The sequence below is a fragment of the Scyliorhinus canicula genome, chromosome 6, assembly GCF_902713615.1.
Source record: "Scyliorhinus canicula chromosome 6, sScyCan1.1, whole genome shotgun sequence".
Taxonomy (NCBI): domain Eukaryota; kingdom Metazoa; phylum Chordata; class Chondrichthyes; order Carcharhiniformes; family Scyliorhinidae; genus Scyliorhinus; species Scyliorhinus canicula.
In genome coordinates this window covers 13,200,657-13,213,680 of record NC_052151.1, presented here as the reverse complement: position 1 = coordinate 13,213,680, position 13,024 = coordinate 13,200,657, and the positions used below count along the sequence as shown (strand labels likewise).

Sequence of the window (13,024 nt, the reverse complement as noted above, 5' to 3'; positions counted from 1 at the left end):
TAACTCCATTTTCCTGTATGGCCCGGCTATACTTTAACTCCATTTTCCTGTATGGCCCCGGCTATACTTTAACTCCATTTTCCTGTATGCCCGGCTATACTTTAACTCCATTTTCCTGTATGGCCCTGCTATACTTTAACTCCATTTTCCTGTATGGCCCTGCTATACTTTAACTCCATTTTCCTGTATGGCCCCTGCTATACTTTAACTCCATTTTCCTGTATGGCCCTGCCATACTTTAACTCCATTTTCCTGTATGGCCCTGCTATACTTTAACTCTATTTTCCTGTATGGCCCCCTGCTATACTTTAACTCCATTTTCCTGTATGGCCCTGCCATACTTTAACTCCATTTTCCTGTATGGCCCTGCTATACTTTAACTCTATTTTCCTGTATGGCCCCCTGCTATACTTTAACTCCATTTTCCTGTATGGCCCTGCCATACTTTAACTCCATTTTCCTGTATGGCCCTGCTATACTTTAACTCTATTTTCCTGTATGGCCCCCTGCTATACTTTAACTCCATTTTCCTGTATGCCCGGCTATACTTTAACTCCATTTTCCTGTATACCCTGCTATACTTTAACTCCATTTTCCTGTATACCCCTGCTATACTTTAACTCCATTTTCCTGTATACCCTGCTATACTTTAACTCCATTTTCCTGTAGGCCCCTGCTATACTTTAACTCCATTTTCCTGTATGGCCCTGCTATACTTTAACTCCATTTTCCTGTATGGCCCCGGCTATACTTTAACTCCATTTTCCTGTATGCCCGGCTATACTTTAACTCCATTTTCCTGTATGCCCCCGGCTATACTTTAACTCCATTTTCCTGTATGCCCCCTGCTATACTTTAACTCCATTTTCCTGTATGGCCCCGGCTATACTTTAACTCCATTTTCCTGTATGCCCTGCTATACTTTAACTCCATTTTCCTGTATGGCCCCGGCTATACTTTAACTCCATTTTCCTGTATGCCCTGCTATACTTTAACTCCATTTTCCAGTATGCCCCGGCTATACTTTAACTCCATTTTCCTGTATGGCCCCGGCTATACTTTAACTCCATTTTCCTGTATGGCCCTGCTATACTTTAACTCCATTTTCCTGTATGGCCCCGGCTATACTTTAACTCCATTTTCCTGTATGCCCTGCTATACTTTAACTCCATTTTCCAGTATGCCCCGGCTATACTTTAACTCCATTTTCCTGTATGCCCCGGCTATACTTTAACTCCATTTTCCTGTATACCCTGCTATACTTTAACTCCATTTTCCTGTATACCCTGCTATACTTTAACTCCATTTTCCTGTATGCCCTGCTATACTTTAACTCCATTTTCCTGTATGCCCCGGCTATACTTTAACTCCATTTTCCTGTATGGCCCCGGCTATACTTTAACTCCATTTTCCTGTATGCCCCGCTATACTTTAACTCCATTTTCCTGTAGGCCCCGGCTATACTTTAACTCCATTTTCCTGTATGCCCCCTGCTATACTTTAACTCCATTTTCCTGTATGCCCTGCTATACTTTAACTCCATTTTCCTGTATGCCCTGCTATACTTTAACTCCATTTTCCTGTATGGCCCTGCTATACTTTAACTCAATTTTCCTGTATGGCCCTGGCTATACTTTAACTCCATTTTCCTGTATGCCCTGCTATACTTTAACTCCATTTTCCTGTATGGCCCCTGCTATACTTTAACTCCATTTTCCTGTATACCCCCTGCTATACTTTAACTCCATTTTCCTGTATGCCCTGCTATACTTTAACTCCATTTTCCTGTATGGCCCTGCTATACTTTAACTCCATTTTCCTGTAGGCCCGGCTATACTTTAACTCCATTTTCCTGTATGCCCTGCTATACTTTAACTCCATTTTCCTGTATGCCCCCTGCTATACTTTAACTCCATTTTCCTGTATGGCCCTGCTATACTTTAACTCCATTTTCCTGTATGGCCCCGGCTATACTTTAACTCCATTTTCCTGTAGGCCCCGCTATACCTTAACTCCATTTTCCTGTATGCCCTGCTATACTTTAACTCCATTTTCCTGAATGCCCCGGCTATACTTTAACTCCATTTTCCTGTATGCCCCCTGCTATACTTTAACTCCATTTTCCTGTATGGCCCCTGCTATACTTTAACTCCATTTTCCTGTATGCCCCCTGCTATACTTTAACTCCATTTTCCTGTATGCCCTGCTATACTTTAACTCCATTTTCCTGTATACCCTGCTATACTTTAACTCCATTTTCCTGTATGGCCCCTGCTATACTTTAACTCCATTTTCCTGTATGGCCCTGCTATACTTTAACTCCATTTTCCTGTATGGCCCCGACTATACTTTAACTCCATTTTCCTGTATGGCCCCTGCTATACTTTAACTCCATTTTCCTGTATACCCTGCTATACTTTAACTCCATTTTCCTGTATGGCCCTGCTATACTTTAACTCCATTTTCCTGTATACCCTGCTATACTTTAACTCCATTTTCCTGTATGGCCCGGCTATACTTTAACTCCATTTTCCTGTATGGCCCTGCTATACTTTAACTCCATTTTCCTGTAGGCCCCGGCTATACTTTAACTCCATTTTCCTGTATACCCTGCTATACTTTAACTCCATTTTCCTGTATGGCCCCGGCTATACTTTAACTCCATTTTCCTGTATGCCCTGCTATACTTTAACTCCATTTTCCTGTATGGCCCCGGCTATACTTTAACTCCATTTTCCTGTATGGCCCCGGCTATACTTTAACTCCATTTTCCTGTATGCCCTGCTATACTTTAACTCCATTTTCCTGTAGGCCCCTGCTATACTTTAACTCCATTTTCCTGTATGGCCCGGCTATACTTTAACTCCATTTTCCTGTATGGCCCCTGCTATACTTTAACTCCATTTTCCTGTATGCCCCCTGCTATACTTTAACTCCATTTTCCTGTATGGCCCTGCTATACTTTAACTCCATTTTCCTGTATACCCTGCTATACTTTAACTCCATTTTCCTGTATACCCTGCTATACTTTAACTCCATTTTCCTGTATGGCCCCTGCTATACTTTAACTCCATTTTCCTGTATGCCCCGCTATACTTTAACTCCATTTTCCTGTATACCCTGCTATACTTTAACTCCATTTTCCTGTATACCCCGGCTATACTTTAACTCCATTTTCCTGTTGGCCCCGGCTATACTTTAACTCCATTTCCCTGTATACCCTGCTATACTTTAACTCCATTTTCCTGTATGGCCCGGCTATACTTTAACTCCATTTTCCTGTATGGCCCCTGCTATACTTTAACTCCATTTTCCTGTATGCCCTGCTATACTTTAACTCCATTTTCCTGTATGGCCCTGCTATACTTTAACTCCATTTTCCTGTATGGCCCTGCTATACTTTAACTCCATTTTCCTGTATGGCCCTGCTATACTTTAACTCCATTTTCCTGTATGGCCCTGCTATACTTTAACTCCATTTTCCTGTATGCCCCCTGCTATACTTTAACTCCATTTTCCTGTATACCCGGCTATACTTTAACTCCATTTTCCTGTATGCCCTGCTATACTTTAACTCCATTTTCCTGTATGCCCCCTGCTATACTTTAACTCCATTTTCCTGTATGGCCCTGCTATACTTTAACTCCATTTTCCTGTATGGCCCCTGCTATACTTTAACTCCATTTTCCTGTATACCCTGCTATACTTTAACTCCATTTTCCTGTATGGCCCCGGCTATACTTTAACTCCATTTTCCTGTATGGCCCCGGCTATACTTTAACTCCATTTTCCTGTATGCCCTGCTATACTTTAACTCCATTTTCCTGTATACCCCCTGCTATACTTTAACTCCATTTTCCTGTATACCCCTGCTATACTTTAACTCCATTTTCCTGTATACCCTGCTATACTTTAACTCCATTTTCCTGTATACCCCTGCTATACTTTAACTCCATTTTCCTGTGTGGCCCCCTGCTATACTTTAACTCCATTTTCCTGTTGGCCCCGGCTATATTTTAACTCCATTTTCCTGTATGGCCCTGCTATACTTTAACTCCATTTTCCTGTATGGCCCCTGCTATACTTTAACTCCATTTTCCTGTTGGCCCCGGCTATATTTTAACTCCATTTTCCTGTATGGCCCTGCTATACTTTAACTCCATTTTCCTGTATACCCCTGCTATACTTTAACTCCATTTTCCTGTATACCCCTGCTATACTTTAACTCCATTTTCCTGTATACCCTGCTATACTTTAACTCCATTTTCCTGTATACCCCTGCTATACTTTAACTCCATTTTCCTGTGTGGCCCCCTGCTATACTTTAACTCCATTTTCCTGTTGGCCCCGGCTATATTTTAACTCCATTTTCCTGTATGGCCCTGCTATACTTTAACTCCATTTTCCTGTATACCCCTGCTATACTTTAACTCCATTTTCCTGTATACCCTGCTATACTTTAACTCCATTTTCCTGTATACCCCTGCTATACTTTAACTCCATTTTCCTGTGTGGCCCCCTGCTATACTTTAACTCCATTTTCCTGTTGGCCCCGGCTATATTTTAACTCCATTTTCCTGTATGGCCCCTGCTATACTTTAACTCCATTTTCCTGTATGGCCCCCGGCTATACTTTAACTCCATTTTCCTGTATGGCCCCGGCTATACTTTAACTCCATTTTCCTGTATGGCCCCTGCTATACTTTAACTCCATTTTCCTGTATGCCCTGCTATACTTTAACTCCATTTTCCTGTATGGCCCGGCTATACTTTAACTCCATTTTCCTGTATGGCCCCGGCTATACTTTAACTCCATTTTCCTGTATGGCTCTGCTATACTTTAACTCCATTTTCCTGTATGGCCCCGGCTATACTTTAACTCCATTTTCCTGTATGGCCCCTGCTATACTTTAACTCCATTTTCCTGTATGCCCTGCTATACTTTAACTCCATTTTCCTGTATGGCCCGGCTATACTTTAACTCCATTTTCCTGTATGGCCCTGCTATACTTTAACTCCATTTTCCTGTATGCCCTGCTATACTTTAACTCCATTTTCCTGTATGGCCCCTGCTATACTTTAACTCCATTTTCCTGTATGCCCTGCTATACTTTAACTCCATTTTCCTGTATGGCCCGGCTATACTTTAACTCCATTTTCCTGTATGGCCCTGCTATACTTTAACTCCATTTTCCTGTATACCCTGCTATACTTTAACTCCATTTTCCTGTATGGCCCCTGCTATACTTTAACTCCATTTTCCTGTATGCCCTGCTATACTTTAACTCCATTTTCCTGTATGGCCCGGCTATACTTTAACTCCATTTTCCTGTATGGCCCTGCTATACTTTAACTCCATTTTCCTGTTGGTCCCGGCTATATTTTAACTCCATTTTCCTGTATGGCCCCTGCTATACTTTAACTCCATTTTCCTGTATGGCCCTGCTATACTTTAACTCCATTTTCCTGTATGGCCCGGCTATACTTTAACTCCATTTTCCTGTATGGCCCGGCTATACTTTAACTCCATTTTCCTGTATGGCCCTGCTATACTTTAACTCCATTTTCCTGTATGGCCCCGGCTATACTTTAACTCCATTTTCCTGTATGGCCCCGGCTATACTTTAACTCCATTTTCCTGTATGGCCCTGCTATACTTTAACTCCATTTTCCTGTATGGCCTGCTATACTTTAACTCCATTTCCCTGTATGGCCCTGCTATACTTTAACTCCATTTTCCTGTATGCCCTGCTATACTTTAACTCCATTTTCCTGTTGGCCCCGGCTATACTTTAACTCCATTTTCCTGTATGGCCCTGCTATACTTTAACTCCATTTTCCTGTATACCCCTGCTATACTTTAACTCCATTTTCCTGTATACCCCGCTATACTTTAACTCCATTTTCCTGTATGGCCCGGCTATACTTTAACTCCATTTTCCTGTATGGCCCGGCTATACTTTAACTCCATTTTCCTGTATACCCTGCTATACTTTAACTCCATTTTCCTGTATACCCCTGCTATACTTTAACTCCATTTTCCTGTATGCCCTGCTATACTTTAACTCCATTTTCCTGTATGCCCTGCTATACTTTAACTCCATTTTCCTGTATGGCCCGGCTATACTTTAACTCCATTTTCCTGTATGGCCCTGCTATACTTTAACTCCATTTTCCTGTATGCCCCCTGCTATACTTTAACTCCATTTTCCTGTATGGCCCCTGCTATACTTTAACTCCATTTTCCTGTATACCCTGCTATACTTTAACTCCATTTTCCTGTATGCCCCGGCTATACTTTAACTCCATTTTCCTGTATGGCCCCGGCTATACTTTAACTCCATTTTCCTGTATGCCCCAGGCTATACTTTAACTCCATTTTCCTGTATGGCCCTGCTATACTTTAACTCCATTTTCCTGTATGGCCCCGGCTATACTTTAACTCCATTTTCCTGTATGGCCCCTGCTATACTTTAACTCCATTTTCCTGTATGCCCTGCTATACTTTAACTCCATTTTCCTGTAGGCCCCTGCTATACTTTAACTCCATTTTCCTGTATACCCTGCTATACTTTAACTCCATTTTCCTGTATGCCCCGGCTATACTTTAACTCCATTTTCCTGTATGCCCTGCTATACTTTAACTCCATTTTCCTGTATGCCCTGCTATACTTTAACTCCATTTTCCTGTATACCCCGGCTATACTTTAACTCCATTTTCCTGTATGGCCCGGCTATACTTTAACTCCATTTTCCTGTATGCCCTGCTATACTTTAACTCCATTTTCCTGTATGCCCTGCTATACTTTAACTCCATTTTCCTGTATGCCCCCTGCTATACTTTAACTCCATTTTCCTGTATGGCCCCGGCTATACTTTAACTCCATTTTCCTGTATGGCCCCTGCTATACTTTAACTCCATTTTCCTGTAGGCCCTGCTATACTTTAACTCCATTTTCCTGTAGGCCCCGGCTATACTTTAACTCCATTTTCCTGTATGCCCTGCTATACTTTAACTCCATTTTCCTGTATGGCCCTGCTATACTTTAACTCCATTTTCCTGTATGGCCCCCTGCTATACTTTAACTCCATTTTCCTGTAGGCCCCGGCTATACTTTAACTCCATTTTCCTGTATACCCTGCTATACTTTAACTCCATTTTCCTGTATACCCTGCTATACTTTAACTCCATTTTCCTGTATGGCCCTGCTATACTTTAACTCCATTTTCCTGTATACCCTGCTATACTTTAACTCCATTTTCCTGTATGGCCCTGCTATACTTTAACTCCATTTTCCTGTATACCCTGCTATACTTTAACTCCATTTTCCTGTATGCCCTGCTATACTTTAACTCCATTTTCCTGTATGCCCTGCTATACTTTAACTCCATTTTCCTGTATGCCCTGCTATACTTTGACTCCCTTGTCATTCAAAAATATTTGCACTCAACCTGAAAAATATTTACTGACCCAACCTCCACTGTTCTCTAAGGAAGAGAATTTCACAGACTAATGACCCTCTGAGAGAACATATTTCTCCTCATTTCCATCTTAAATGGACCTTCCTTTTCGATAAACCCTGTCCCCTGGTTCCAGTCTCTCCCATAAGGGGAAGCATCCTCTCAGCATCCACCCTATCAAGATCATTATATGTTTCATAAAGATCATTTCTCATTCTTCGAAACTCCAATGGATACAGGCAAACCTGCCCAGGGGTCCCAGGAATCTGTTGATTAAACCTCCTACAAACGGCTTCTAATGCAATTATATCCTTCTTTAATTAAGGCGACCAAAGCTATTCACCGAACTCAAAACGTGGTCACACCAACACCCTATACAATTGTAGCAAAACTACCCTACTTTTCTATACCATTCCCCTTGCATTAAACGACAACACTCTGTTTGTCTTCACTTGTACCTGCAGACAAACCCGTTGTCCTTTATGCACCAGGACACGCAGATCTCTCTGTACCTCAGTACCCCCTCTGCACGGGGCTGTTTAGCACAGGGCTAAATCGCTGGCTTTTAAAGCAGACCAAGGCAGGCTAGCAGCACGGTTCAATTCCCGTAACAGCCTCCCCGAACAGGCACTGGAATGTGGCGACTAGGGGCTTTTCACAGTAACTTCATTGAAGCCTACTTGTGACAATAAGCAATTTTCATTTCGTTTTTTTCATTGTGGGCAGCACGGTAGCACAGTGGTTAGCACAGTTGCTTCACAGCTCCAGGGTCCCAAGTTCGATTCCCAGCTTGGGTCACTGTCTATGCGGAGTCTGCACGTTCTCCCCGTGTCTGCCTGGGTTTCCTCCGGGTGCTCCGGTTTCCTCCCACAGTCCAAAGATGTGCAGGTTGGGTGGGTTGCCCTTAGTGTTCAAAAAAGGTTAGGTGGGGCTATGGGGACGGTGTGGGGAGAGGGTGGAGGCTTAGGTAGAGTGCTCTTTCCAAGGGCCGGTGCAAACTCAATGGGCCAAATGGTCTCCTTCTGCACTGTAGATTTTATGAAAAAAAATTCTATGATTCTGCAATCTCTCCATTTAAATAACATACTGCTTATCTACTCTTCCTGCCAAAATGCACAAGTTCACATTTCCCCACATTATACTCACTTAATTTATCACATTGACCACTCACTTAATTTATCTAAATTCCTTTGTCGGCTCTTTATCTCCTCCTCATAACTTACTTTCAACCTATCTTTGTGTAGTTTTTTAAAAAAAAATTTAGTGTGCCCAATTCATTTTTCCAATTAAGGGGCAATTTAGCGTGACCAATCCACCTAGCCTGCACATCTTTGGGTTGTGGGGGCGAAACCCACACAAACACGGGGAGAATGTGCAAACTCCACACGGACAGTGACCCAGAGCCGGGATCGAACCTGGGACCTTGGTGCCGTGAGACAGCAGTGCTAACCGCTGCGCCACCGTGCTGCCTATCTTTGTGTATTTGCCAAATGTAACAGCCATCTGCGGGATTCTCCAGCGGTGGGATCCTCTGCTCTTCTGGCAGCGCACCCAAGCCCACAGGCTTCCCGACGGCGTGGGGGTGGCAACAATGGGAAACTGCATTGGCCAGCAGCGGGAATGGAGAATCTCGTTCCCTGCGGGGGCGCGCCGCACCGGAAAACGGGGCTGGTGGGACCGAGAATCCCACCCCATATATTCGGTCCCTTTATCCAAGTTATTTATATATGTTATAACCCCAGTGGAGGTTATGGGATAGGAAATATCAGGTTTCCCGTGCCCTAGGGACTTCCGGTGATGGCCATGGAGTGAGTGGTCGCACATTTGGTGGCTCCCGCTCCAGGTGGATTTTGTTGGTCTTATCCCACCCGTATGGGGATTCTGTTTAATGCAAAATGTGTGAGTGCCCAGGATAGGTAATACTCCTCTGGTGAGTCTGGTGTATGGATCGGAGGATGGAAAGTGCCACGAGAAAGAGAGAGCAGCTGGAGCAGGGCAGTTTTCGTGGTGCACCACAGATTAAGATGCCACGGGGGCAGCGCTGCCCGTTCAGCCAGCGCTCACTGCTCCGGTATCCCACCACCCCCATCTCCACCACCCCAGGATTCAATGGGACCATGTGATGGATTGGCCAGCTCGCATGCAGGGATCACCTAGGTAGATAGTGGAAGGTGCAACTGTGGGTAGGCATCAGACATTGTCAAACAATGCGGAGCAGCAGAGTTCATCGCAGAACGAGTTGTCATCATTCTCCATCTCATACCCGCTGTTACTGCCAACCCAGGGCCTGCACCCCTAGTGCGGCAGGTATGTATCACGGAGGCGGTTGCGAGGGGGGGATGTGGTGTCTGTGCCTCTGGCCAATTCCCCCCTAGTCGATGAACTTGCAGGCGATCAGTGTGTCCCGTGTGCGTCAGCCTTGTGTGCATGTTGTGCAGCCTCCCTTGCCTGTGCCATGTTCTGGTCATCCTCACCCTCCCTTGCATCCCTTCATCCGACGAGGACTGCCATTCATCCTCTCCTCCAGTACTGCCCTCCTCTGCTACGCGATGTAGTGGTAGATGTAGCAGGCCACCATGATGCTACCCCCCTCGCAGCGCTGTACTGGAAGGCCCCTCCAGAGATGTCCAGGCTCATTCACGCCCCTGTTCGCTACATGGCCATTTCCATAGCGGGTTTCCACGTCGGTCTGTGGCCTTCAGATAGGCATCCACACCCATGGCCGCAGAAGATAATTCCTGTCGCCCAGGAGCCAACACCCCAGCCAGGGGTGCGCCTGGAAGAGGCCAGCACGGTAGCATTGTGGACAGCACAATCGCTTCAGAGCTCCAGGGTCCCAGGTTCGATTCCGGCTTGGGTCACTGTCTGTGCGGAGTCTGCACATCCTCCCCGTGTGTGCGTGGGTTTCCTCCGGTTGCTCCGGTTTCCTCCCACAGTCCAAAGATGTGCGGGTTATGTGGATTGGCCATGATAAATTGCCCTTAGTGCCCAAAATTGCCCTTAGTGTTGGGTGGGGTTGCTGGGTTATGGGGATAAGGTGGAGGTGTTGACCTTGGGTAGGGTGCTCTTTCCAAGAGCCGGTGCAGACTCGATGGGCCGAATGGCCTCCTTCTGCACTGTAAATTCTATGATCCACCCGAAGATCAGAGGCTGAATGCCCTTGACTGCTGAAGTGTTCCCCGACTGGAAGGGAACATTCCTGCCTTGTGATTGTCAGGTGCCCAATCCTCTGGCACAAATGTTGCACAGTCTTCCTGGTTAGCCAAAGTCATTGGTGACACACTCCGTCCGGCAGGCCCTCAAAGGACAGGCACCGATGGTATTCATGTACCCTGATGTACCGCCTCCCTTTGTACCTCCTCGGCCTATTGAACAGCTGGCGTGCCAGCTTCACAGCTGGCCCCTGCTCCTCCAGAAAGGCTCCTACTGTGCAGTGTCCTCCCCGAGCAGCGCCTCCACCTGAAGCCTCAGTGCATCCACAAGGGCAGCTATGGCCCAGGCAGAAGGAAACCGTTCCTGGCTGTACTCCGAAATTCATTCTCTGCAGTGTAAAAAGGGAAAACATGTGAGCATGATGTGTACTCCCGTGCCAGTCAAGTCCAACAGACTACATGGTGGCCCTGGGTTGCACTGCAGCTCCACCCTCCGCATGTCTCCCCCCCTTCCCCCTCAATCCCACCCTCACACCTCAACCATTCCCCCCAACACTTTGCCTTCCACACTGCACCCCTGACCTCACCGGGCACCCAGGGTGTCCCGAACCTCACCACCCGTCCCTGTCAACAGGGGTACTGGTGACTGCCGCAACTCGTGTCAGTGATACGCTCTGAAGCCTCTGTCCTGCTCCCTCCAGTGGGGTCTACTGTGGGTGTCCTTGGGCTGGGCCGTGTGTTACCCCGCCAGCAGGGTGGCATTGGGTTGTGGGGGGGGGGGGGGGGGGGGGGGGCGTGAATGACCGCCTCTATGCTTGGTGGCTTGTGTGTGGGCAGGGCCTACTTTGGGGTTGGGCGAGGGGCTGGGCACCTGTTGGGAGCGTAACTGCAGTGTGCCGTGTGTCCTGGGTGTGGCACACAGGCTGCAGCCACCTGTCCGGGGGCAGGGGTGGGATAGGCTGGCAGGGCTTGGAGACGCTGGTGGTCCTGCGGACTGGTCTGACTGATGATCTGACTGGTGAGGCCTCTGCCCTGAGAGGGTCAGTGTGCCAGGAAGGGTGCCAAAGGCCACGGTACATGTGTCCTTTGTTTGGGGTGAGCTCTGCTATTCCCCTGCTTCCCCTGCAGTGGGGATGAGCAGGAGTGGCAGCACCTAGTGTGACACTGACTGAACTTGGCCACGCCCATCCCGGTGATGGGTTAGCTGGATTCTGAAGGTTTCCAGAGGGACGTCCTAGATAACCAGAGGCTCTCTGAACAGTTACAAGACAGAGTGAGCAGTCAGCAGAGTGCACAGCTGGGGTCTGTAACTTGTACAACATGGTTGCTTTTAAAAAGCATACTACAGCAATGGCGGTCCACGCCCAGCCACCCTGAATCTACAGCCCGTGCCCGTGTCACCCGTCCTGAACGCCGCCTACCCAAAGATCAGAGGCTGAATGCCCTTGACTGCTGAAGTGTTCCCCAACTGGAAGAGAACATTCCTGCCTTGTGATTGTCACGCGACAACGCAGAATCGGCGAGCAGAAACTGAGAGCCAAGTTCCACACGCATGGGTACGGCCTCAACTGGGACCTTGGATTCATGTCACACTACATTCACCCCCACCATCATGCCTGGGCTTGCGAAATCCTACCAACTGCCCTGGCCTGAGACAAATCACACTTTAACCTGTGATTATCCCTCTCTCCAGTCGCACCGTCTGGACCTGTAAAGACTTAATCACCTGCAAAGACTCGCATTCAAAGTATCATCTTGCATCATTAACTTTGTCTATATATGTGTTTGTAGGGGCAGAACGGTGGCGCAGTGGGTTAGCCCTGCTGTCTCACGGCGCCGAGGTCCCAGGTTCAATCCCAGCTCTGGGTCACTGTCCGTGTGGAGTTTGCACATTCTCCCCGTGTTTGCGTGGGTTTCACCCCCACAACCCAAAGATGTGCAGGGTAGGTGGAACTTGCCACGCTAAATTGCCCCTTAATTGGAAAAAATGAATTGGGTACTCTAAATTTAAGAAAAAGAAAAGATATGTGTTTGTAGAACCCACCTTTTCATTCGCCTGATGAAGGAGCCGTGCTCCGAAAGCTAGTGATGTCAAACAAACCTGTTGGACTTTAACCTGGTGTTGTAATACTTCTTACTGTGCTCATTCATCTTTGCCCCACACATTTAATTCCTTAATCTTACATATCTGGCGCTAATTTGTTCATGGTTCAGATGGTAATCGCGAGATTATTACCTTTGAGGTTCTACGTTTTAATTCAGCTCCTAGCTTTTCATTCTCTCAATACAGATCCCTTTTCCTAGCCCTATGTATGATGTTGGTACACACATGGATCACAACAACTCTGTTTTTATTTTTTTATATTGGGCACCCTTTAAAAATGGCGCAGAGATCTTAAAAGCCTAAATTG

The 13,024-nt window shown here is 46.4% G+C and overlaps 1 protein-coding gene across 1 annotated transcript in view; it reads left to right on the top strand.

Annotated features, from left to right (window-relative positions):
* The window catches only part of LOC119966927 (probable tubulin polyglutamylase ttll-15), a 74,756-nt gene that overhangs the window by 39,374 nt on the left and 22,358 nt on the right, over positions 1-13,024 (top strand). The window lies entirely within an intron of this gene.